Source organism: Oryctolagus cuniculus, chromosome 6 (assembly GCF_051225735.1).
Source record: "Oryctolagus cuniculus isolate XC-2025 breed Fujian yellow rabbit chromosome 6, ASM5122573v1, whole genome shotgun sequence".
Classification (NCBI taxonomy): Eukaryota; Metazoa; Chordata; class Mammalia; order Lagomorpha; family Leporidae; genus Oryctolagus; species Oryctolagus cuniculus.
The window spans coordinates 22,586,330-22,612,884 of record NC_142872.1 but is presented as its reverse complement, the minus strand read 5'-3'; the positions used below and the strand labels follow the sequence as shown (position 1 = coordinate 22,612,884).

The window sequence follows — 26,555 nt, the reverse complement described above, 5'->3', positions numbered from 1 at the left end:
TCTCTCACTGTCCACTCTGCCTGTCAAAAAAAAAAAAAAAAAAAAAAAAAAAAAAAAAAAAAAAAACCACTCTCCACAATCGTATGTTGTAGTCCATTGCCTACTGCAACCCATCCTACCCTCTGAACCCCAAGCCCTAGTGTCGCCGGGAGTGGTGGCAGATGCTTGCTTTGCAACTGCCCTGTGCCCTGTTGGGCAGCGTGGGTCGGCCCCTTCCCTGGGCCTTGCCCCCTCGCAGGCTGCCAGCTCTCCTTGGCAAACAAGAGCAGTGTCTCAGGCCCCAGAAGGCTGGGACTCCTGGGTCGTGGGGGGGACGGGCTGCCCAGCAGTGGCTGTTGAGGGACTTTGCCCAGCCCCAGCTTCCAGAACAAATTGGATTTTATTTTTGCTTCCCAGTCCAGGGGCAGTCAGAGGGGCCTCTCCTTTCTGAGGCCTGCAGTGGGTTCAGCCCTGTCCTCTCTAGGTCTCGGGGACTTGTGACCGGTGCCCCGGCGTCGGCCCTGTGGGCAGAGGGTGTCACAAACGGCTCTGTGCTGTCCTGACTCCTCAGTCTGCTGCTGGGTCACTCGGGGAGCGCTGGCCCAGTCAGGTGGACCTGGGCGGTTGTCGCCTTTGAGCTCCTGCCCGGATGGTACCTCTCGGTTTAGTCCCCCCACCCCCCCACACGCCTTTTGAGACTTGGTTTCTCTTTCATGCAGGTTAGTGTCTGAATCAGGAAGGGCCCGACTTGAGAGATAACAAAGTGCTGGTCTGAGCATTTTCCCCAATAAAGGGATGGGGCCCCTGCTTAAGCATGGCAGGCGACTGGGCCACTCAGAGGCCAGAGTTCCCTTCTGCTGTGGTTGCCGTTCCCATGAGCTTGGAGCTGGCAGCCCTGGGTTTTGGAAATGTGAAACCCACCTGCACGTGTCCCTAGTGGCTTCTTGACTGCTATGCCACCTGCCCATCCTGTTTAAAGATTGATTGATTGATTTGAAAATCAGAGTTACAGAGGGAGAGGGAGAGGGAAAAATAGAAAGAAGGAGAGAGAGATACCTTCTGTCCACTGGTTCACTCCTCAGATGGCCACAACAGCTAGGGCTGGGCCAGGCTGCAGCCAAGAGCTTCATCTGGGTCTCCCACATGAGTCTCATGGTGACAGAGACTCAAGCACTCAGGCCATCTTCCATTGCTTTCCCAGGCCCTTAGCAGAAAGTGGAGCAGCTGGGACTTGAACTGTGCCCATATGGGATACCTGCGTTGCAGGTGAGGCTTAACCTGCTGCACCACAGCACTGGCCCCAATACAGGTTTCTTATTTAAACACCTGTGACATTGTAGCAATGCCAAATGAAACAAGGATATGTGTATGTATAGATCATTGTCAGCTCCTGATCCCTAACATGGCTTAAGCCTGAGAGCAAGGTGCTCTGTCTTTGTCAGTTGGCTGTATCTCTAGATTTTCAGTAAATACTGATAATAATAAGAAGGCAAAGATTTATCATATAATGCTGATTGTCAATAATGAGAAAGCAAAGATTTATCATATAATGCTGATTGTCAACACTCTGATTTTTCTTTCTTTGAATAGGCTCAGAGGTTACTGTCTTTATTTTTGTGTTCAGTAGCTATTGATTATAACAATAATTCGTTACATGGTGTTAACTGCTACTACTTTGATTTTTTTCTTGTTGAATATGAAGTTAGGGGAAGGTGTCTGGCCTAGAGACTGAGACCCCTGTGTCCCACATTGGAAAGCCTGGGTTTGGCTCCCTGCCCTGGCTCCTTTCTCCAGCTTCCTGCTAATGCAGACCCTGGATGACAGACAGTGGAGATGTTTAAAGTGACTGGGTTCCTGCCTCTCATATGGGAGACCTGGGTGGAGTTCCCACCTCCTGGTTTCAGCGCTCCAGCCACTGAGGGTGTCTGGGAAGTGAACCAGCAGATGGGAGCTCTCTGTATTGCTGCCTCCTAAGTAAATAAATGAAATTTCAAAAATCAGGGCAGAGGTTACTGTCTGCATGCCTGACTCCTCCTGGGCTGAGAATACGCTGACAGCTTGGGCTGTGTTGCAGTAGAGGAAAGCAGCTCAGGCCCCATCATTTCAGTGGCCGTGCGAGAAGCCATGGCGAGGGGAGCTTGTGCGGGACTTTGTGAACCTGAGCTGGCTGCTCCCTCAGGTGCTGCTGGGGTGGAGGTGTGTGTAGCAGGGCTGCAGCACAGGCATCCTCACTGGCCCTGCAGGGAGGGCTCTGATTCCTGATAGAGTGGCTGGAACAAATGAACACAGATGGCGCTGGCGGCGCTGGGCGGGAGGCAGGGCGCCACTTCCCACGGAACAGGAGCTCCTGTGGCTTTCTCTCCGACAGGAAAGAGGCTGGAGGCTGAAACTTAGCTATTCATGCCCAGCACTGGGTTCCTTCCTCTCTTCCTTCTCCAGGCTTTCTCCGTTTGCAGTGATGATAGAATTTCCTGGGCAAAAAAGTCCTTTCTGTTTTCGCTGGAAAATTTTGGCAAAATGTCCCAGTGTTCTAGTGTCCTAAGAGCTCAGCATACTGGGCCTTAGAAAGAGTCCAGCAGGGGGACAATGAGACCACAGTCTGCCCGGAGCCTTCTGCGTGGCCATGACAGAGCAAAGAACAATCGTGTTGATGTTGCTCACTGGGATTGGGCTCCTTTGTGCTAGCTGTTCGCTATTCAGTCTCTGTTCTTAAAGAACCTTGTTTGTGCTTCCGTTAAGAGAAACTGTTTATGAGTCCAAGCTAACAAACCATATTTGTCATTTTCCACTCAGAAAGTATCTTGTGTTGAATGGTGGTCCTCAAAGGTTATGTCTCTGTCCCAGAATCTGTGAGTGTGACTTTATTTGGAAAAAGGATCTTTGCAGATGTACTTAAAGGGAAGATATATCAAGTTGAGAACAAGCTGGTGGGCCCTAAACCCGATGACAGGTGCACCTGTAAGAGGCAGAAGAGGAGACCCGGTGGGAGAACAGGCACGGGCCATCAGAAGATGGAGGCAGAGTTTGGACTGATGTCGCCAAGGAATGCCTGGGGCCACCCAGAGCTGGGAGAGGCAAGGAACCGTGTCACTCCATGGCTTTCAGAGGCGGCCAGACCCTGCTGACACCTTGACGTTGGAGATCTGGCCTCCAGAACTGTAAGAGAAAAGTATTTCTGTTAGGTTGCCTGGTTTGTGGTCACTGGTTATGGATACTGCTAGAAACCAGTGTGGAAGTTGGGAAGAAACAGTTCATCCAGCTGGTGGTGTGGATAATTCCATCCAAAATGAGCACCAAGCAGGCATTTAGCCTGGCCATTAGGACGCCTGCATCCCCCGTGGGAGTGGCTGTGTTCCATTCCCAGCTCTGGCTCCTGACCCCTTTCCTGCCCATGCAGACCCCAGGAGGCAGCAGTGATGGCGCAGGAGCTGGGTTTGTGACACCTGCACAAGGCAACCGAATTGAGATCCCAGCTCCCAGCTTTGACCTAACCCAGCCGTGGCTGTTGCAGGCATTTGAGAAGTAACCCAGTGGATAGAGTGCTCTCTCACTCCCTTCTTTTGACTCTCAAATATATAAATACATAACTTTTTTCTTTAGTAAGGGTGGCGTTCCTTAGGCCCCTAAGATGCAGGCGACCCAGGCCTGTGAGACCATCACAGCACTGTCTCAACCAAAAGCCAAGCTTTGGTTGCAGCTTGGAGAGTCCTGATGTGCGCCTGATGTACTTAACCCGCTACACCACAGCGCTGGCCCCGATGCACTTTTAATTCCCAGCATCCCCACAACCAGCCTGCAGCGCCTGCTTCTGCAATCCTCTGTGATGCAGTGCTGCAGGTTATCATCAGGCTGATAGAGTTGACAAACAATGAGATCTCTTCACATTGCTTCTATCTTTAAACTCTTGTATTTGAGAGAGAGAGAGAGAGAGAGAGAGAGAGAGAGAGAGAGAGCGCAAGAGAGAAGGAGAGAGGGAGAGGGAGAGAGGGAGGGTGGGAGAGAGCGAGAGCACGAGAGAGAAAGCACTCCCATCTACTGGTTCACTCTCCAAATGCCCACAACAGCTGAGCCTGGGCCAGACCACAGCTGCGAGCTGGGAGCTCCGCCTGCGTCTCCCAGGTGGTAGCAGGAAGTCGATCACCTGCAGGTGGTAGCAGGAAGTCGATCACCTGCGCCACCAGCTGCTGCCTTGCAGCATGCGCAGGAGCAGGAAGCTGGAATCAGAAACCGCGTAGCCAGGACCTGAACGCAGGTACTCAGAGGTGGGATGCAGGCGTCCCAATCCCTGCGTCGAACACGTGCTGCAACCCTTCTTGTGTCAGAGATAAAAGTACAAAGGATGACGAGTGACAGTTCTTCCCATTTGTGAGACATCCCCTGGGGGGGGGGCAGACAGACAGCAGACTAGAATCCCTGGGGGATGTGGTTGGCACCAGGCAGTGATGAGCTAGCGGGCCCAGGGCGCTGGGAGAGGAGAGCTGTCCTTGGAGGGTCGTTGCATTCTGAGAAGGTGGCATTTGAGCTGAGTGACCCCAGGACTGTGCAGGCTGGGAAGGGAGAAGTGAGCATCCCAGTGGGGGCAGCAGCAAACACAAAGGCACGTGGTAAGTTTGTGGAGCAGCAAGAGGCCCCGGGGGATGGAGAGCTGGGCTGGGCTGGGACTGAGGGAGGCAGAAACTGGGTGGAGGGAGCGGTTGGTGCAGACCATCGAGGGCTCCTACAACCTCCATGACCCAAAGGGAGCAGTTGAGCTGGTTACCTTCTTCCCATCCTCCTGCCTCTCCCCTGGACCTCTTCAGTTCATGAAAGGGCCCTGGGCACCTGGCCTGACTCTGCTTGGCCCCCTTAGAACCTCCTGAAGCCTGCTCAGGGCAGGCCATCGGCACCTCCCACCTGGATGTCTCCCAGCGGCCACCTCTGACACTCCCCCTGCAGCCGGAGCATTCTGTGTAGGAGGCAGAGCTGATCCTGTCACTTGGCTGCCCTTATAATTCCATCCGCTGCTGCACATGGCTCCCCAGGGCCCACTACACCACAGCTTCTGATCAGAACAGTGCAGCACACGGGGACTGCTAAGGGAGAGCCCAGGATTTCCCTGGCCCAAGGCTTCCTCCCATGGAACCTCTTTTGTCTGGGCTGGAGGCTGGTGGTCTCCATGTCCCCCAATATTGTGCTTAACACTGCAGCTTCTGTATTTGTCAACCTTGCATATCCTAGTATAAAGAAGGGCTTAGTGGCATTTTTTACTTTTTAAAGATTTATTTATTTATTTCAGTGGCAGAATTACAGAGAGGCAGAGGCAGAGAGAGAGTCTTCCATCTGCTGGTTCACTCCCTGACTGGCCACAATGACCGGAGCTGTGCCAATCCGAAGCCTGGAGCCAGGAGCTTCCTCCCAGTCTCCCATGCAGGTGCAGAAAGGCCCAAGGACTTGGGCCATCTTCCACTTCTTTTGCAGGCCATAGCAGAGAGCTGGATTGGAAGTGGAGCAGCTGAGACTTGAACTGGTGCCCATATGGGATGTGGGCACTGCAGATGGCGGCTTTACCTGCTATGCACAGTGCTGGCCCCAGGTTAGTAGCCTTCTAATGCTTTATGTCTCATTTTCCCTCCTTCAGACTGTTCCTGGTTCCTCCTCAAGTGTGTTTGCAAAGCTCAGAAAATCTACTGGAAACCCCAGTGTTTTGCCTCCTTGGTCACAACCCATCCCCTGGACTTAGCAGGTGGGCAGTGGGACCACTGGTCCCACCACTCCTTCCATGCCTGTAGTTTGACATGTAGCACACCACTTCAGAATACTTAGGTCCATCTAACCATGGTGGAATCTTCCAGAAGTCCTCAGTTGATTCTAAAAGGAAGGAAAAAGTTGACTTAATAGTAGCCATGAAAAATGGCGCTCACCGCAGCCACCTCGGGATGTGTCAGTTTGCTTCGTGTTTGGCTTGGGCTTTTCTTGTCTACGTTTTTGTGAAGTATAGCTGGTTTCTTTTTTGTTTCTCGGTGTTTGAGGTTTTCTGAGCTGTCAGTTACAGCATCCATCCTGGTGACAACTCTGCCCCAGCACCCCACCTCTTCCCAGGAGCCTGGGACAACCTGGCCCAGTTGCTGCCCCAGTTTCTGCCTAGCTCTCAGCCCTGTCCTGGGGCTTGCTTGCTCTCCTGGGTTGGCCCTGTTTCTGCATGCTGTAGCTTTCTGTTTTGCTTGCTCAGTTTTGAAGTTACTCCATCAGTAACTTCCTAAGAACAGGTGCTTAGGGAGTAATTTTGTTACCTGTTTGTTATGGAGAGAAAGTAATGTAATAAACTCTCATACAGCCATCACCCAGCTCTGGGAATTACCAACCTTTGGCCAACAGTGTCTAGCCACTCCTCACCACCCCCAGAATATGCTGAAGCAAATTCCATATCTAATATCACCAGAAAATATTTACTTATATATCTCAAAGTGATAAGAGGTCGGGGGGGGGGGGACCACGGAGGGCAGGTGAATGTTTGGTGTGGAGGGTGACATAGCCTGTGAGGGCCGAATCCCATGTTGGAGGGTTTGTATGCAGGGTCTTCACCTGGTTCCAGTTCCCGGTTAATGGGGACCCTGGGAGGCAGCAGTGGGGGCTCAGGTACTGCCACTCACGTGAGAGCTCTGGATTGAGTTCTTGCCTCCCAGAGGCAGCCTGGGTGGTTCTAGCTGTTGCAGGCATTTGGGGAGTGAAGCAGTGGATGAGAGTTCTGTCTCTCTGCCTTTCAAATAAAAACTATAATTGCTGTGGCATTAGCACACATAAAGTACTGGTAATAATTTCTCAATGTCTTCAAGTAAGACTGGTCAGTTAAATATCTGACATGTTTGAATTGGATCTAAGTACAGTCACTCATTTATTTTTCAAGATTTACTTATTTATCAGAAAGGCTAAGAGTTATGGAAAGAGAGAGGGAGAAACAGAGACATCTCCCATCTGCTGGTTTACTCTCTAAATGGCCCCCATGGCTAGGGCTGGGCCAGGCTGAAGTCAGGTCTCCTGCATGGGTGCAGAGGCCCAAGGACCGGGGCCATCCTCTGCTGCTTTCCCAGGTGCATCAGCAGGGAGCCATATTGGAAGTGGAGCAGTCTTGATCAGATTCAGATTGGGTTATTTGGGGGGTACCTTCATGGTGGGTGTTGTGTGCTCCCAAAGGAGACTTATCTGTCCTGTTGGTCTCACTCGTGCTGTGTCCATTGACGATCTCTGTGTAGTCATGGGTCACAGCATGGTGACATTCTAATTCTCTCAACTTCAGCTGTTAGCTGGAAGATTCCCACGTTACGGGGCCAGTGCCGTGGCATAGTAGGTTAAGCATCTGCCTAAGGCGTCGACATCCCATATGAGTGTTAATTTGAGTCCCAGTTGCTTCTCTTCCGATCTAGTTCTCTGCTTATAGCCTGGGAAAGCAGAGGAGGATGGCCCAAGTGCTTGAGCCCCTGTACCCACATGGGAGACCCTGAAGAAGCTCCTGGCTCCTGACTTTGGACTGGCCCAGCTCCAGTCATTTTGGCCATTTGGGGAGTGAACCAGTGGATAGAAGATCTCTCTCTGTCTCTCCCTTTCTCTGTCTGTGACTCTGCCCCTCAAATAAATAAGTAAATTTTTTTGTACATATTCCCATGTTGGAGAGAAATTTTCCCTCCTCTGTTATTTTGTTACCCTGAGGTTTGCATGGAATAGACAGGATGAATTCTTGATTTTTCCCATTTATTAGCCATTTCTTAATGAATGCCTAATATCTTCCACAGACAACCGGAAGTTACACATTTTTCCATAAATTTGAACAAATTTGACATGTTTCAACTTGGTACAGTCATAGTCTTTAGTGATGCTTGTGTCATCCCTACTTTCGCCAGTAGAGAGCTGTCAGTGGGCTTGGAGCCTCCAACCTTGACCCATCTTTGATGTTTGAAATGATGGCCTGTTCCTTCTTTAGACCTGGGAGAAATTTATCCTCATTGTTCCAGGACTGACAATCTTTCTAGGCATTTCTAGTGGTCAGAGCTAGAAATATTTTTTAAAAATGATTTATTTATTTGGAAGACAGAGTGATAGGGAGAGGGAGGGGGAGAGAGAGAGAGAGTGAGAGCTTCCAACCGCTGGTTCATGCCCCAGATGGCCGTATCAGCCAGGGCTGGACCCGGCTGAAGCCAGGAGCCAGGAACTCATCCAAGCGTCCCACGTAGGTGACAGGGGCCCAAGTCCTTGGACCATCATCCGGACGCAGTAACAGGGAGTTGGATAGAAAGCAGGGCGACAGACTTGCACCAGAGCTCCAGTGTGAGAGGACGTCACCACGTGTGGCAGCCTGACCTGCTCTGCCACAGCACTGGCTCTGGAAACGGATTTCTTTAAAGGAAGAAAAGACATTAATCCATACGCAAACTTCAAAATCAAGTGGAAAATGAAGGCTCTTTAACTGATATCATGGATCTTTTTCCTGCTTTCTTGCATACCCAACATGAGTTGAGTTTTTTACCCTTTTTAAATATCTAAACACATCTTCGTTTTCCCTTGGCTTAGTCAGAAATCTGTATTGAAAATATTTTTCCTTGAAATGACATGGATTCTTTTTCTTTTCAGCCACCAATTTTGCTAATGGAAAGTCTAATTCCATTCTTTTTTAAGCAAATTATTTTGGTACCCATGCTGTGGCACAGTAGGCTAAGTCTCCACCTGCTGCACCAGCATCCCATATGGGAGCCGGTTTGAGACCAGCTGTTCCTCTTCTGATCCAGCTCTCTGCTAAGGCAGCAGAGGATGGCCCAGCTCCAGCTGTTGTGTTCATTTGGGGAGTGAACCAGCAGATGGAAGACCTTTCTCTCTCTGCTTCTGCCTCTCTTCGACTGTGACTCTACCTCTCAAATAAATAAAATATTTTTTAAATTATTTATTTGAAAAAGAGACACACAGAGACAGACCAGAGATCTCTCATCTACTGATTGACTCCCCAGATATCTGCAGAGGCCCAAGAACTGCAAACTCAACCCAGGTCCCTTGTGTGGGTGGCAAGGGCCCAAGTGCCTGAGCCACCGTCTGCCTCCCAGGGTGCTCATCGGCAGGACGCTGGGATTGGGAGTGGAGCTGGCTCTTGAACACAGGCAGTCTCAAGGGATGCAGGTATCCTGAGCAGTGTCTTAACTGCTACCCCAAAAGCCTTGCTTTTGTGTATGGCCTGCCTTTTTCCTTTTTTTTTTTCTTTTAATGTAAGGGAGCTTTGAGCTTACTCTGTTTCTGAAATCTCACCATGGTATGTTTAGGTGTTATTCTTTTTTAAAACTGCCTGTTTTGTTTATTTGTTTGAAAGAGAGCTCCTATCTACTGGTTCATTACCAAAATGCCTGCAACCAATCCAGGGCTCCCATGTGGGTATCAGGGACCCAACTGCTTAAGCCATCACCTGCTGCCTCCCAGGGTCTAGATTAGCAGGGTTCTGGAACCAGGAGCAGAGCTGGGCATTGAACACAGGCACTTTGAAATGAGACACATGGATCCTGACCACTAGGCCAAACACCTGCCTACGATTGCCTCTAGGCATGGGTCTATCAAAATTACCCATGCTCTCCACACGTGGCTGGGCAGGTGGATGGTGGGAGATGTTCCCTGTGCGGGTGGTGCATCCACCTCTGACTTCCTGCCGCTCTGCTGGTACCTGCCTCCATGGCATTCATGGCTCCTGAGTCCAGAGCCTGGTGTGGGCAGGGGTGTCCAAGCAGGTGTGTGCACCCCTGCTCTGTGGGGTTCAGGGCTTCACCCGCTCCCCCTCATCCCTGAACACTCTTCCTCCCACTTGTTGTCTCCCAGACTTTTGTTGAAATCTTGTGTCTGCAAATGTCATTTCCTCTTCTTTCCTGGGCCATAGGAGAAAGGAATACATTAGAATTCCTTCACCTTATAATCAATGCAATGAGATCATGGAGAGCATGCTCCCAGGAGGGGGGTACTCCCAGGGGGGGTGCTCTCAGGAGGGGGGTGCTCCCAGGGGTGTGCTCCCAGGAGGGGGTGCTCTCAGGAGGGGGTGCTCCCAGGAGGGGGGTGCTCCCAGGGGCATGCTCCCAGGAGGGGGTGCTCTCAGGAGGGAGTGCTTCCAGGAGGGGGTGCTCCCAGGGGCGTGCTCCCAGGAGAGGGTGCTCTCAGGAGGGAGTGCTTCCAGGAGGGGGTGCTCCCAGGGGGGTGCTCCCAGGAGGGGGTGCTCCCAGGAGGGGGGTGCTCCCAGGAGGGGGTGCTCTCAGGAGGGGGATGCTCCCAGGGAGGGGATGCTCCCAGGAGGGGGTGCTCCCAGGAGGGGGCTGCTCCCAGGGGGGTGGTCTCAGGAGGGGTGTGCTCCCAGAGGCATGCTCCCAGGAGGGGGTGCTCTCAGGAGGGGGTGCTCCCAGGAGGGGGGTGCTCCCGGGAAGAATCGGGCGTGTCTTCCGTGGAGCCTCAGGCCTCCGGGCGGCACTAAAGGGAGCTGGAGGCAGGGGTTCGGGTGAGGGTTTTGAGGTGGGCCCACGTCCTGCAGCTCCGGATTCAGGCTGCCTGCCTGCCCCTGTGCCGTGCCCATCTGTACTTTCCTGAACCCCCACCATACTGTCAGTGAGAACCAAGTCTGAGTTAGCATACAGCAGACCTTTAATAGATATTTGTTAGCTGAATAAATGGATTTTCTTTGTTATAAAAAAAAAAAAAGGTGGGAGCAAGGTGTTGGCTGTGTGGGGTGGGGTGGGAGGTCAGAGTTGGGGCAGCGAGGTGAGCAGAGCCTCCGGGCAGCCCTGGGCCGCCGGCCGAGCCCGCAGCCACCAGCTCTCGTGCTGTCAAGCAGCAGGATCTGTGATACTTTCTGTCTCACGTGGCTCTGGGCAGCTCAGGAGCCTGCCGCGGGAGCAGATGGGTTTCTGTAATGTTTGCTGACCTGCTGTTCCTCTCCCAGTGGTGGCCGGGAGGAGTCCCTGTCACTCCCCCAGGCCCTGGCTTCCTTCCCAGAGGCCGTTTCTGTCTTGGGTGGGCTCATCCTTTGTGTTCGAAGCTGCTGCTGACCACAGCAAATTAGTGTCTCAGCCCAGCCCCACTGTCACCCCCCTGGGAAGCCCTCTCCCTCCCTCTCCCTCCTCATCCTCGTCTAGATCCCTGGCAGGGGTACCTCCTGATGCACCTTTGTCCGTGCCGCCTGTGACAGCGGGGCTGCAGGGCCGAGGACACCCTGGGAGCGTGAGAGCTGGGTTGAGCTGCAGGCCGTGGGTAGGACTGCCCAGCGGAGGAGGGCAGGGACAGCGGCAGTAGCTGCGACACAGGGCTCTGGAGGCCAGTGTCATGCTGGCTAAGTGGTTGAGACAGGAACAGGGAGGACAAGGGGGAGATGGCCACGAGAGCTTGAGCAGCTGCTCTGGATTGGGGCTACACACCGCTGAGATGCGTGCCCTTGGATCTCACTTCCAGGTTAGTGTGGCTGGTGTGTGTTTTTATAATTAATACTCGTTGTGTTTGCTCTCCTGTGGCAGGTGGGAACCATGCTTGTTTGTCCTCATGTCCACCGTGCAGAGTAAGGGCTTAGTAAACCTCGGTTGAACACGTGATTGAATGGCCTCAATGTTCAGTCTGTCCGGGAGTCTCCATGTTCAAGGTAACCTGGGCTCACTGCATCCTAGGAAGTGAGCCCGGCCCCAAGAGGGACTGCGCAGGTGAAAACAAATCCCAAAGACTCTGAATCCATAATTTATCAGTAAAACAAAGTTTCCTAAAAAAAGAAAAAAAGCAAGCTCCTACCCAACCGCCATTCTCCTCTCTCCTACCAGGACTCCTCTCTCCCTACCAGGACTCTGGCTTTTCTCACATAGCAGTGGGCTTGGCCTGGGGCGCATTATTGTTCATGTGGGAAACTGTCCTGATGCAGTGTAGCTTCCAAGTGCTCCATCACACCAGCTCTTGGGAGGTCATGAACAGAAGGATTCCTGGACCAATTATTATTTTTAATTATTATTTATGTGAGACAAAGTGCTCTCAATGCTGCCTCAATCTGCAGGTGCACATAACTGCTGGGGGAGCTGAAGCCAGGGGCGGGCAGTGCATCCAGGTCTCCTGTGTGGGTGGCAGGAGCCATCACTGCTGCCTCTCAGGGTCTGCGTTAGCCGGAAGCTGGAGTCAGGAGTCCAAGCCAAGGTTTGGCCCCCAGGCACTCCCATATGGGACATGGAAATCTTTGTCACTGGACTAAGCACCCACCCTCATGGACTGATGGCTGAATTATGCACCTTACTGATTGGCTGTAAAGCTTACAGGAAGAGGGGCGGGGGTTGTGCCACAGGTGGTAAAGCTACTGCTTCCAATGCCTGTCTTCCATATCAGAGTGCCTGGTTTGAGTCCCGGCTGCTCTGCGCTTCTGATCCAGACTAATGCGTCTGGGAGGTGGCAGGTAATGGCCCAAGAACTTGTGTTTCTGCTGCCCACATGGAAGACCTGGGTGGGGTTTCTGGCTCCTGGTTTCAGCTCTGCCTAGCCCAGCCCTGGCTTTTGCAGCTATTTGGGTGAGTAAACCAGTGGGCGCTCGCTCACTCTCTCTCTCTCTCTTTCTCTTTCTCATTCCCTCCCCCTCTCTCCCACAGCACACTCTTTGGCTCTCCCCTCCTCTCTCTATCTTTCCATGAGGTGCAAGGGGAAATCGAGGGATAGGTTTGCCCAGATGAGATGTAGGCAGGGTGGGATGAACCCACTGCCTGCATCTTGTGTTCATATGTTGTCTGTATCCTCCCCATCACCTACCCCCACTGAAAATGTGGTTATGGCAGCAAGAGTTGGGATTGAACAAAGTGGCTCAGCCAACAGAGGATGGCTGGAGTGACAGCCCCAATGGAGGGGCAGGCCCAGGAGGCCCTGTTATAGCACAGCAACGGCAGCTGGGGAAGAGTAGCTGAAGGGCCAGGATGGGGTTATCATGGGCATTTCATTTGGTGGTAACCGCCGTCCATCTGGAATTAAGATGATCCTTACCTTGTAATCGGGTTTTCTTTTTTAAAATGGTGACTCTGGTCCCAGACCAGCCCATGTAAACTTTTTTAAACTTTTTTTTTATTAATTTATTTATTAGAGAGGCGGAGAGACAGACAGAAAGCTCCAGTCTGCTTATTCACTCTGCAAATGCCCACAATGACTGAGGTAGGGCAGGTAGAAGTTGGGAGCTGGGAACCTAATCCAAGCCTCCCACCTGGGTGCCAGGTACCGTCATCTGCAGGTGTCATCACCTGCTGCCTCCCAGGGTGTGCATTAGTAGGAAGCTGGAATTAGGAGCAGGATTGCGAACTTGAACCAAGGAGCTCCGATGTGGAATACGTCATTCCCCCCCACATCTTAACTGGTAGACCAAATGCCTGTCCTAGAACTTGAGTTTTCAATCCCTTTGTATCTGCAAGGAACACTGTTGCATATTCTATTCTTTTTATCTGTGCTTAGCGCGCATACGGTTCATTTATTCTATGTCTAACGTGTCTCCCAAGTTAGCTACTTACTAGCTATACATAACAGGTCTTACAGATTTTGCCTACTGTTTGTTTTTCTTGCCCTCTCCAGCAGATTGAAATAGTCTCAGTAACACAGTCAACACACATTGCATTAGCCTGAGCCTACCTTTGACAATCGTGAAACGTCTGTGCATTCCCGTGGCTCGGTTCTGGCCAATGAGACACCAGGGGAGTTTGCAGGAAATGTGTGAAAAGACGCCTTCCTTGATGACAGAGCAGGGTGCTGCACGAAGAAGCCCTTGGTCCCCTTGCCTCTCTGTCCATGTCCTTGCATCTGACAAAATGGCTAGTCTGCAATAGATACTTGCTCAGGTTTGGGCCTGATTTATCCCCAGAAGCTCCTAAGCTGGAGGCTTGGTCCCCAGTGTGGTGGTGGCACCCTTAAGAGGTGGGGCTCTACCAAAGGCATCTAGGTCAGGAGCTGACCAACCGTGACTCATCTCAAGTCGTTATGAACAGGTTAATGCTGTCTCCTGGGAGCGGGTCCGGGCCACGTGGCTGGACTGGTTCTCCTGTGTGGGCGGTTACAAAGTGAGGTCACCGTGTGCCTGGTCCCTTCTGCATATGGCCAGTTCCCCTTCCACCTCTCCGCCATGTTGTGAGGGGCCAGGGCTCCTCAGGATGCGGGTGCCACCCTGCTTGGACCTTCCACCCACCATGTGATTGTCTAAACAGTTCCCAGGGCCAGGCATTTTCTTTTTTCTTTTCTTTTTTTAAAAACAGGTTTATTTATTTATTTGAAAGGCAGAGCGACAGAGAGACAGAGGGAGAGAGATCTTTGATCTGCTAGTTCACACCCCAAATGGCCACAACGAAGCCAGGAGCTTCATCCAGGTCCCCACGTGGGTGCAGGGGCCCAAGTACATGGGCCATCCTCTCTGTCCTCCCAGGCACATTAACAGGGAGCTGGATCAGAAGTGGAACAGCCAGGACTGGAATCTGTTCCCATGTGGGATGTGGGTGGCGGCTGTACCTGCTACACCACAGTGCCAGCTCCCAGGTGTTTTCTTATAGCAGCACAATGGGGAACACTTAGCCAGAGTTTCACCAAATGAGTGAGCGAGTGGTGCTGGTGCCCAGGCTCAACGTCTGTGATGTGGACAACACACTTTGCCTTACAGCCAGGCTTTCATTTCTCAGTCTAGAATAGAAGAGGTAAAAGTACAGCTTGGGATGACATTTTTAAAAATTATTATTTATTTGCGATGCAGAGTGACACAGAGAGAGAGCTAGCCAGAGCGCGCTCCCATGCCCTGAACCTAATGCCCACAATGGCTGATGCAGCGCTGCTGAAGTCCAGGGGCTGGAACTCATCCAGGTCTCCCTCATGGGTGGCAGGAGCACAATTGCTTGAGCGTCACCACAGCCTTCGAGGGTCTGCAGGAGCAGGAAGCTGGAGTCAGAGCTGGACAGTGAACCCAGGTGCTCCAGTGTGGGGCACGAGCCTCTGAGCCAGTGTCCTCACTGGGAGGCTGACCACCTACCCTTTAGTTGGTAACTTTAGAATGATACCAATGTTAGCACCAGCTAACACTTATTGAGAAGCTTACTGTGTGTCAGAAATGGTTTTAAACACTTCACATTTAATCCTCACAATAACCAGGGTGAGTGCTTGGAGCAGCAGCTAAGACACCTGTTGGTTCTCCTGCCTGCCTGCATTTGAGTCCTGGCTTAGTGCCCTAGTCCAGCTTCCTGGGAGACAGCAAGTGATGGCTCACATACCTGGGCCCCTGCCTTCCACGTGGGAGAGAGCTGGGTGGAGTTCTGGGCTCCTGGCTCCACCCTGACCCAGCCCCAGCTGTTGCAGGCGTGTGGGACATGAATCAACAGATGGAAAATCTCTATCTGCCTCTGCCTTTCAAATTAAATGAAAATAAATTAAAAACATCATCCTCACAGTAACTATATACAGTGGGAATTATTATCGTTCTCATTTTCCATCTGAGAATATTGAGGCAAAGAATGAAGGTAACTTACCTCAGGTCGCTCAGCTGGTGGGGTGGGGGTTGCCCTGCAGTTAGAATCCAGACTGCGTCCAGAAAGTTCACAAGCCGGCACTGTGGCTTAGTAAGCTAAGCCTCCGCCTGCCATGCTGGCATCCCATATGGGCAGCGGTTCAAGTCCTGGCTGCTCCTCTGCCGATCCAGCTCTCTGCTTGTGGCCTAGGAAAGCCATAGAAGATGGCCCGAGTGCTTGGGTCCCTGTAACTATGTGGAAGACCCAGAAGAAGCTCCTGGCTCTGGCCATTGTGGCCATCTGGGGAGTGAACCAGCAGATGGAAGACCTCTCAGCCTCTCAGATAAATAAATAAATAAATCTTTTTTTTAAGTGTACTCTTAGAGGCAGAGCCGCCGGTGTTGGTTTCCTATTGCTGCGACCACAGATGGGCCACAGCGCGGGTCAGAGCAGCGCAGGCTTGCTGCGTGGCCGTTCTGGCGGTCGGCGGTGAATGCTGTCGGGCTTCCAGGGTTGTGCTCCCGAGGCTCTGGGCTGGACCCATCTCCTCGGCTTTTTCATCCCCAGAGCTGCCCAAAATCCTTGACTTAAAGGTGCATCTCTCAGATCCGTGTCTCTTTTATTTATAAAGTTTATTCATTTATTTTTATTTGAAAGTCAGAGTGATAGAAAATGAGAGAGATCTTCCTTTCACTGGCTCATTTTCTAAATGCCCACAATAGCCGCAGCTGGGCGAGGCTGAAGCCAGGAGCCAGGAACTCCATCCAAGAGTTACCTGGTCATCATCTGTTGTCTCCCAGGGTATGCATTAGCAGGAAGCTGGATTGGAAGTAGAGGTGGGACATGCACATAGGCACTCTGATGTGGGATGTGGGTACCCTGAGTGGAAGCTTAAACTGGTGCGCTACAGCACCTGCCCTGAATTTTATGTATTTAATTTATCTGAGAGGCAGTGAGAGGGAGAGTGTGCTCTCTCCTCCACTAGTTCACTTCCCAAATATCTGCAACAGCTAGGCTTGGGTCAGCTGAAACCGGGAACCAGGAACTGAGTGTGAATCTTCCAGGTGGGTGGTAGGGACCAGGGTACTTAAGCCATCACCTGCTGCCTCCCTGGATACACATTACCAGGAAACCGGAATAGGAAGTGAAGCCAGGAATCAAATCCAGGTACTCCCATGTGGGCTCTGGGAAAAGCAGCAGAGGATGGGCCCCAGCCCTGCACATGGGAAATGTGGAAGAAGCTGCTGGCTTCTGGCCATCTGGGGAGTGAACCAACAGATGGAAGATACCTGTCTCCCTTTCTTTGTAACACTGACTTTCCAACAAACAAATAAATAAATAGTTTTTTTTTTTTTTTTGAAAAGAACCCTTGTGATGACCTTGGGGCCACCTAGATAATGAAGGATAATCATCCCATCTCGATACCCTTGAGCTAATCACATGAAAAAGCACCTTTCCATGCAAGGTAGCATGCTCACAGGCTCACAGGCTCTGTGGGTGAGGTCTGGGCGTCTTTGCAGGGCCATTGTTGTGACTGCCACACCCCCACTTGTGGGTCCTCCGGCCGGAACCATAGCAGGTGCTGGGTCGGCAAGCTGCCTGTCCTGCACGAGTGGAAACCCAGGAATGGAAGGGTGTTCCTGTGAACCTTCTGCCGCCTTCCCAAGGTTTCTGCCCTGTTACCCCTCCCTCACAAGCACCCCTGCCCAGCAGGGGAGACACTGCTGGTGAACCGTAGTATGAACCAAACAGGTTGCAGGCCCTGAGCCTGTTGTTCATTGGCTCACGTCAACTGGATTCCATACTTGAATCAGGTCCTCGGCTTTGTTTTCAACCCCAGTTGGCTGCCCCGTCGTGTGTGTGTGTGTGTGTGTGTGTTCTTTCTTGCTAATTTACTATTGTTTCTACTCCTAATTCAAGGGAGTGTGACTGCTCCCTGGAGCCCTTTCTCTTGTTCTTCCCCCGCCCCCAGCCAAGCCCTTGGCCCCGGGAGAATCGGCAGCTCTTGGTGACTGCACACACACTCAGTGGTTTCCCGGTTGCTCCCAGCAGCAGCTTTTTCCAGACTCGTGTTGTCTGTCTGAATAAAACCAGAGATGTGGTTTTCACACTTATTTTTAGCTGCAGAAGAACCTTTTGTGGAAATCAAAGTCCAACATAGAAAGATGGAATGGAGCAGCTGTGGGCGGGGTTGGGGGCAGGCAGAGCCCCATCCCGCAGGGCTCTCTCTCTTGGTCCTCCTGGGCCTGTCTGAAAACCACTGCTTTGCAGACCCCTCCCATCCTCAGAGCTGCCCGGCCCATTTGCCTTTCCGTGGTTCTCTGGTGGCTTCTTGCAGTGCCTTGGACAGTGAGGAGCATTCTTTCTGTCTCCACTGTCATGCTCTCTGAAGGTCACATTTTTCCAGAAAAGGAAAACATATTGTTTAGGTTTTTTTTTTTTTTTTTTGGAAAAGCAGAGTCACACACACACACACACACACACAGAGATCTTTTATCTGTAGGTTCGCTCCCCAATTGCCTGCAACATCTAGGGCTGGGCCAGGCTGAAGCCAAAAGCCCAAAATTCCATCCAGGTCTTGCAAGTGGGTGGCAGGAGCCCAGGCACTTGGGCCATCATCCATTGCCTTCCAGAATGCATGCTGGTAGAAAGCTGGATCCACTGGGCCCTGCACCCCATGGGAGACCAGGATAAGTGCCTGGCTCCTGCCATCGGATCAGCGTGGTGCGCCGGCCGAGGCGGCCATTGGAGGGTGAACCAACGGCAAAAGGAAGAACTTTCTCTCTGTCTCTCTCTCTCACTGTCCACTCTGCCTGTCAAAAAAAAATTAATTAATTTAAAAAAAAAAAAAAAAGCTGGATCCAAAGTGGAGTAGCTGGGACTTGAACAGGCATTCTAACATGGGGTGCATGTGTCCCGAGTGTCAGCCTAACCTGCTGCACCACAATCCCCGCCCCCAAAGCAAAACGACTTCCTCATCTCTGCCTAGCAGTGTCACCATGTGGGACTCCCTCTCACCTGCTTGTGTCCCACCTGTTCCTGCTCCTGGACGGAGGCTGCATGAAGTGGACTGGCCAGCAAGCTGTACACCCCGGCCTCCTTGTGCACCGAGCATCTTAGATGTGTCTGCCCGTGTGAACTCTTCGGTTGCTGGACAGTTGGCATTTTTTCCCTAGAGAATTCTTTTTGGCCACACCCACCCTGAAAGAGCATAATGCTTGCACCTGGCAGAGGGGTGGACAGGCCGTGGGCAAACGCTTTGGCTTAACAGTGTGAAGCCCCTTGTAAAGTTGGTGTCCGGCCCCTGCCCTGAGGCCCTCAGAGCCTGGCTAGGAGTGAAGCTGCCTCCCTCATGGGCAGCTCCAGACCATGTGGTTGTTTCAGGGACCCCTGGAGAGTCAGCGACTGGGGAGCTGTGGGTGTCTCAGTGACCCACAGACCCTGGGCCTCATGAAATTCACAAAGCTTCTAGTTCCAGGCTTCATTCGCATGGGTTCCTCCCAAGTCCTATAAATAAGGAATTCCTTCTGTGTCTTTATAACTGAGGTTTCTTTTTCTTCAAGAAAGCCTCCTCTAAGCTTTAGGCTCTGGAAAACTGGGAAGCATCCCTGGGAACCTTGGACTCAGAAGTCCCAGGGGCCCCAGGAACCATGTTCCAGGAGTGCTGGACTATGAAAGACGGCAGATTCTCAGCCCCGGGGCTTTCTGCCTCACCCCTGGCCTCCTTCTCCAGGGTACCATGCCACACGTCCTGGTGGGCATGCGCCATGCAGGTGCACACTGGCAGTCTGAGACAGAGCACAGCCAGAATCCTGTGAGGCCCTCGGGGGAGGGCTGCTTTCTCTCGGATGTTCCACCTGTGCCACCGGCTCCCGCCCCTGCCTCGATGAGAACTGATGGGGCTTCCAGGCAGAGGGAGCCAAAACAGGCTCTTCTCTCCAGCTAGCATTTCCGTCGGGCCAGGACTCCCTCTAGGCTGCAGCCGGGCAGTTCTGCTGTTAGCCTGTGACTCCGCAGTCTGGCTCTTAGGGATCATGTTTTGCAAAGTGGAAGGTTTTGCCACCTGCAGGACCTCTCAGGTGCCTGGGACCCAGCATGCTCTGCGGATTGCTCTTCCTTTGGGTTCAGCAGCTGTTGGTCCAAGTCAGGCCTGAAAGCCAGAGATGGCAAATGCTGCTTTGAAAATGTGTGGGGACACTTCTAGGGACAGGCAGTGGCTCAGAGCCTCCCTACACAATATCCTTTTCTTGGTCCCTAACAAAATGAGAGAGCAGATAAAACCAAGGGGAGGCCGGCACCGCGGCTCACTAGGCTAATCCTCCGCCTTGCGGTGCCGGCACACTGAGTTCTAGTCCCGGTTGGGGCGCTGGATTCTGTCCCGGTTGCCCCTCTTCCAGGCCAGCTCTCTGCTGTGGCCAGGGAGTGCAGTGGAGGATGGCCCAAGTGCTTGGGCCCTGTACCCCATGGGAGACCAGAAGCACCTGGCTCCTGCCATCGGATCAGTGCGGTGTGCCGGCTGCAGTGCGCCGGCCGCGGCGGCCATTGAAGGGTGAACCAACGGCAAAGGAAGACCTTTCTCTCTCTCTCTCTCACTGTCCACTCTGCCTGTCAAAAAAAAAAAAAAAACACAAAAACAAACAAACAAAAAAACACACCAAGGGGACACTTACTGTTAGCACCCAGTGCAGTCCACTGCCAATTCAGCCTCTGAAAAAAAAGGTGCGAGCACTCAGAAGTGTCAAGAAGACACAAAGACACACAGCCCCATAGCTGCCTCGCTGGCCTCCACACCCAGGAACTGATGAAACCCCTGGCATGCTCCCAACCACTCCTGAATCTGAAAGGAACCCATGTGAGCTGTGGCCTCAGCAGCTTCCTCTTCCACAGGAGTGGCACCGAGACAGGTGCTGCAGACGGAGAGGCCAGCAGGAGCGCAGCCGGGCTGACCCCAGAACCACAGGCCTGCAGGTGGGGACGCGGGCCCCAAGCCTGGGCTATGCCCTGCCCGTGGAAGAGGTGTGACCTCTCCGCTCTGCAGCCCCATCAGCTGGCGTGAGCCTCCCATGGGACACTGACCAGAGCCACAGCCTGGCCCTTTTCCAGTTCAGCTCCCCTCCTCACCTCCCTGCAGACTGCAGATAAGCCAGAAGCACAGGGAACCCAAACATCCAACGTGCACATCCATCAGTAGGGAGGGAGCAGCTTGGTCTCACATGGTGGAAGGTAGGAAGAAGGTCTGCGCTGAGCCATCACACCAATTAATGAGAAAAAAGCACATGGCAGCAACAGATTCACAATAAAGAAGGGAAAACAGAACAAAAGCCAACACCCCCTCCCCCAACCCACAAGAAAACATCTCAGAACGAACTCCTGACACCTGCTTCTGGGCATAAAACAACTTAATCAGAACAGGGCCAAGGGTGGGAGGATGGAAGAAGACAATGAGCTAGAAGGGAGCAAAGGGAAGACGAAACATCAATTACGAAACAGGCAAACATCAGAACCAGCGAGAAAGAAAGCAGCCCACTGCTGCTCAGGGACCCGCGGGGCAGCACAGCCAGTGTGGAGTGAAGCAGTCAGGTGAGCAGAGGCGGAAGGGACAAGGATGGCCTGGGACCAGCTTTGATGGATGCCCCTGAAGAGGAGACCAGACACAGAAGAGGAGTCCTCCAAACAGGAAAAAGAACTGAAAGAGAGCACTATGTTCCAGAAAGGGTGGATTCAGGATGTTTGATGCTAAGACATGCCTTAGGTGAGTGAATTTAAAAAAAAAAGAAGACAAGGAGCGACTTCTGTAGGTGTCCAAGCAGGTACAATGTCACCTTTCAGGGGAAGGCACATTCTACCACATTCTATGGGAGAGAAGGTATGGTTCTAGTGGAGAGGCAACAGACACACATTTCTTCCTTCCTTCCTTCCTTCCTTCCTTCCTTCCTTCCTTCCTTCCTTCCTTCCTTCCTTCCTTCCTTCCTATTTTATTTTATTTTATTTGAGAGAGGGAGACAGGAAAAGAAAGGGGGATTGATCTTCCATCTACTAGTTCCTTCTCCCCAGATACTCCTAACATCCAGAGCTGGGCCAGGCTGAAGCCAAGAGCCTGGAACTTAATCCAGGTCTTCCACATGGGTGGCAGGGACCCAGGCACGTGGGCAACCTGCTGCCTCCCAGGGTGTGTATTGGCGGGAAGCTGGGTCAGAAGCAGAGTCAGAACTCGACCAGGCACTCTGGCGAGAAATGTTCGTGTCCCAAGCAGCTGCTCAACTGCTGAGCCGAACGCCCGCCCCGGACAGACATTCTCATACTTCTGAAACTCCTCTTGGAAAGAGAGCTTAACAATGACATTGTGTCCGCTAAGAGAGGAATTGAAATAACTTGCAAATGGAGAAGGCTTTGTGTGGAGACAGTGCTGGAAACTCAAGTCATTCTAACGTGGAAGACACACCAACTATGAAATTATGTTAACAGCACACAGTGGTTGCAACATGCAGAGACAGTGTAACAATGAGTAACAAAAGCCAGGAGGCAGGGTCAGGGGGTGAAGAGAATCAGCACCGCTAATTTTTCAAAGCAGTGAACACACACACACTCATATATAATTGAAAAGGGTAATTTAAGAAATGACTAACCTCTTAAAGTTTTTCACAATGTTTGTTTAACCTCAGAGGTACCTTTCAGGAAGTAGTATCTCTGTGGTCAAGAAACATTCTTAGAAGTTGAGCTCTTCCTTTAGTTTCACTTCAACTTTCTTTTTCTTTTTTATAGTCAATTAAAACTTCATTTAACACTGTGTATGTAAGTAGCATCTGTATTATAGTCTGAATTCTTTTAACATTTCTCCGTTATCTTTCTTCCTACCTGAAACCATACCTGGAAAGCGATGATGATGGTCATTCCTGGGTGTTGGGAGTTGGATACTGTACACCTTTCTGTGTTAAAGTGCACATGTACCATTTTTATAAAACCAGGCAATTTTTCAATAAAAGGGATAGGTAGGCTAAGAAATGATCTCTGCTTCACTGTGGATGCTCTTAAATTATTTATTTATTTATCTTATTTACGAGAGAGAGAGAGAGAGAGAGAGAGAGAGAGAGAGAGAGAACTTCTACCTGCTGGTTTATTCCAGGTTTCCTACCTGGGTGGCAGGGACCCAACCATTTGAGCTTTCCCCGCCGCTTCTCAGGAAGCCAGAACTGGGAATGGAGCTGGGACTCAAATTCAGGAGCTGCAATATGAGATGCCCCGTCCCCAGGTGGGTGTCTCAATCGCTAGGCCAAATGCCCGCCTCTGGGGTTATTGGGAGTGGTGGTAGACAGATGATTATGTTCTTGTTGTCATTTTTAAACATGTTTTAATGTTCCAACAAATAAATAAAAATGTTGAGTATTAGAAAAGAAATTCTTTTCATGGAGCAGAATAAACAGCCCAGAAAAAAACTTGGCAGGGATTGCTTTGTCTCCCAAGGTCTGCTCTCCTCTGTGACTATTTTAGGAATTTTTAGCTGCACCTGATGGCCACGCCCCATTTCCCAGCTCTGGCCAATAGGGTGTAAGCAGAAGGGCCAAGTGGCAGCTCCTGGAATTCTTTGAGACTGTGTGTTCATTTTATCTATTTCCATTCTCCCTTGCTCTCTGGAATACAGAAAGCATTATATTGCACCGTGAGGGCCAGGCCAGTCATTATCAAGCAGCAAGACGGAAACTGTGCAGAGAGGCAGGTAAACCCTGGACTGCTGCCTCAGTGGTGTCAGGAAGAGATTTCGAGGGGCATTTGGCTTTGTGGTTAAGGTGCTGTGTAAGACGCCCGCGTCCCACGTCAGAATGCCTCAGTCTGGCTCCTGGCTCTGGCTCCTGGCTCTGGCTCCTGTCTCTGGCTCCTGACTCCAGCTTCCTGCTAATGCACGCCCTGAAGGGCAGCAGATGCTTGGAGGCAGTCAAGTACTTGGGTCCCCGCTGCCTCCTGGCATTAGCCTGGCCCCAGCCCTGACTGTGGCCAGCATTCGGGAGTAAACCACAGATCGGTGTGCTCGCTCTCTCTATCTCGCCCTCTCCCTCTCTGGTTACAAAAAGAAAGAGGGAAATAAGTAAATACATTTCTGTCTTGTTGAGCCAAAGAAGCCTAATCCTAATGAGCATGAAACCTACACACACACACACACACACACACACACACACACACAGAAGGAAATTTATTCTGTGGTGCTGTTTGCATTGTATACCAGTGGGGAAAGATGAAACAAACAGTCCAGCATATATACATAACATGATGAACTTGTTAAAATTCTGTAGGAAATACAAATAGAGTATGTGTATGGGGGCCGGCGCTGTGGCATAGCAGGCTAAGCCTTCACCTGCGGCACCAGCATCCCTTTTGGGCACTGGTTCATATCCTGGCTGCTCCAGTTCCAATCTAGCTCTCTGCTATAGCTTGGGAAAGCAGTAGAAGTTGGCCCAAGTGCTTGGGCCCCTGCACCTGTGTAGGAGACCAGGAGGAAGCTCCTGGCTCCTGGCTTCAGATGGGCCCAGCTCTGCTCGTTTTGGCCATATGGGGATAGAAGACCTCTTTCTCTGTTTCTCCTTCTCTGTCTGTAACTCTGCCTTTCAAATAAATAAACCTTAAAAAAGAAAAAAGAATGTATGAACTTGAGCTAGGAAAGGATCTTTTTTTAAGAGGGTGACAACTATAAAGAAAAGAACAGAGAAACTAAAAAATGTTAAACTCGTATGATAAAAAAGAAACTGTAAACAAAATTTAGAGGTGAGCAAGAGCCCAGGAGGGAGGTGTGCGGTGTTCAGATTCAGAGTGGGGTGTGTGTTGGGGGTGGGTCAGCCAAGTTGGGGGAGAGGCTGCAAAGTCTTCCCTCTTCTCGAATGGTGAGGATGCACATTAGCTAACCCGGAGCTCTGAGGGCTTCTACGGAAAGCTTTTTGCTATGTGGAACTCTGCATTCCCAGGGTGACTTGACTGTGGCTCCGATCTCCAGGTGTGAGATCTAGGGACTTCCCCTCGCTGTATAAGGAACACTCGGAAACGCTGCCGTAAGAAATAGCTCTTTACCATGCGAGAGAACACTGCTACCTTCACTTTTTGAGACCCTTCTCATTCTTCCAGAAGTTCTGACACCAGTAGCACAAAATGGAATAATAATCCTAGTGATAATGAAATGTGAGGTTTGGAGAATCAGAGAAAATTCTCCTGGTAGAGTAAACAAATCCCAAGAGAAGAAAGTCAGGAGCCATCCAGGCTTTTCCTACTTCTAGCCACTGGCTCGGAGTGCTAGAAGTAGATGTTCTGAAATAGGCCGACTCGGAATAAAAGACAGTCTTAAAGATGATCTAGAGGGGTCAACTCTGCGGTGCAGCAGGTTAAGACTGTGTGGCTCAAGCATCCCATGTGGAAGCGCCAGCTGCAGTGCCAGCTGCTCCACTTCTGATGCGGCTTCCTGCTCGTGTGACTGGGAAGGCAGTGGAAGATGGCTCAAGTGTTGGGTCCCTGTCACCCAGCTGGAAGACCTGCATGGAGCTCCTGGCTTCCAGCTTCAGCCTGGCCCAGCCCTGGCCCAGCCCTGGCTGTTTCAGCCTTCGGGGAGTGAACCAGTGGGTGCACAACCTCTCTTCTCTCTCTGTAACTCTACTTTTCAACTCAATCAGTCAAGCAATATTTTTCCAAGATCTTCTAGGCCAGATCTCAGGGAGCTGTGATGTAGAAAATGGCGGTTGAGTGTGGTTTCTCACTAGTTATAGGGAAAGAAGAAGGAAAGGGCAGATAGGGGGCGCGAGATGGAATCGCGTGCACTGCCCACATGGTGTCTGGCCTCTGACATGAAGGGCCTCCGGAGTCTGGAGAGAGAGCTTGTATTAAGCATTCTGTTTCAACTACATTTTAAAGCCCTGTACTTATTTTATCTCTTTTAATCCGGTGACATAGGCACTATAATTACGGTCATTTTTAGGATAAGGAAGGGGAGTCACAGTTAACTAACTTGCCCAACTAGGATTAAAAGGCTAGCAAGGGGTGGAGACGGGATTCCCCCCAGAGAGGCCTGCTGCAGATCTGGCTTCCATGCCCACCGCCCTGGCCGTGTGGGCCGATTCTGGTGGGTTACTACAGCCAGCCCACGAAACAGCTTGCTGGAGCAAGGGGCGAGACACGGGACTGCCAGGAGAGAGTGGCGGGAGCTGGGGCCGCCGCCACCAGGACACACAGCTAGTGCGAGGGCAGAGGAAGGACAGAGATGGTCAGCGGCCCACAGCCAGGGCAGGGCAGGGCAGGGCAGGGCGGGCCCTCCTCCGGTGTGGCGAGCCCAGTGCTGGTCTCTAGGTTCCTGGGAAGGTTCCTTCCTAGAGGAAGGAGGGTTGCTCCTCGCGGGGATATTGGGGGTGTGGTGCAGGCGTGGAGGGTGGGCTGCCTGGGATGAGGCCTTGTGGAGGAGGTAAGGCCAGATTTTGCCCCATCCCCAAGAGAGAAAAGAGGGGTAGGGGGAGAAAAGAGAGATTTCCTGGATTTGGGAGCTGGAGTTTGGATGGACACGCAGCACGGAGGAGGGCGCGGCGCCCCCGGGGGCCTCGGATTGGCACGTCGGGTCGTGCCCCTGCTGAGGCAATGGGCATGCACTGGGAGCCGTGGTGCCCCGACCCCAGGCCCCGGGCAGGCGCGGCGCTAGCGGCGTGCAGTCTGCCGTCCCGAGCGTCGAGCGCGCGTTTCCAGTGCCTGGACCGCGCGTCCTGCTCATTCCTTGCGCAAGGAGCCGCAGATTGGTCCCTCGCCCGGGAAGGCCGCCCGGCCGGACGCGCGGGTCCCGCCCGAGTTCCCGCCCTAGCTCGGGCCAGAGCATCAGGTGGGGCCCAGGGCTGGCGCAGACCAGGCTGAGGCGGCCTTTCCCGGCGCCGCCCAGCCGCCCGTCGACCCCCGGGCCACTTGCAGACTCGTTCCGTGGAGGCGGCGCCAGCGGCTCCCCACGCAGCGCGCGCCTTAGCGCGAGGCCCCGACACCCCTAGGCCGGCCTGGGCCCGGGCTCCTCGGGACACACGGCGGTCCCCTGGCCCCCGGCCCCCGACCCGCGGACTACAAGTCCCAGCAGCTCCGCCGCGGGCGCGCTCCCCGCGCGAAGACCCC

The 26,555-nt window shown here is 52.2% G+C and overlaps 1 long non-coding RNA gene across 1 annotated transcript; it reads left to right on the top strand.

Moving 5' to 3' along the window:
• The first annotated feature begins 4,042 nt into the window (after positions 1-4,042).
• Positions 4,043-12,127, top strand: LOC149126050 (uncharacterized). Its single transcript, XR_016236090.1, has 3 exons — positions 4,043-4,583; positions 5,437-5,551; positions 11,475-12,127. It is a non-coding gene; the product is annotated as an uncharacterized LOC149126050 (long non-coding RNA).
• The last annotated feature ends 14,428 nt before the right edge of the window (positions 12,128-26,555 follow it).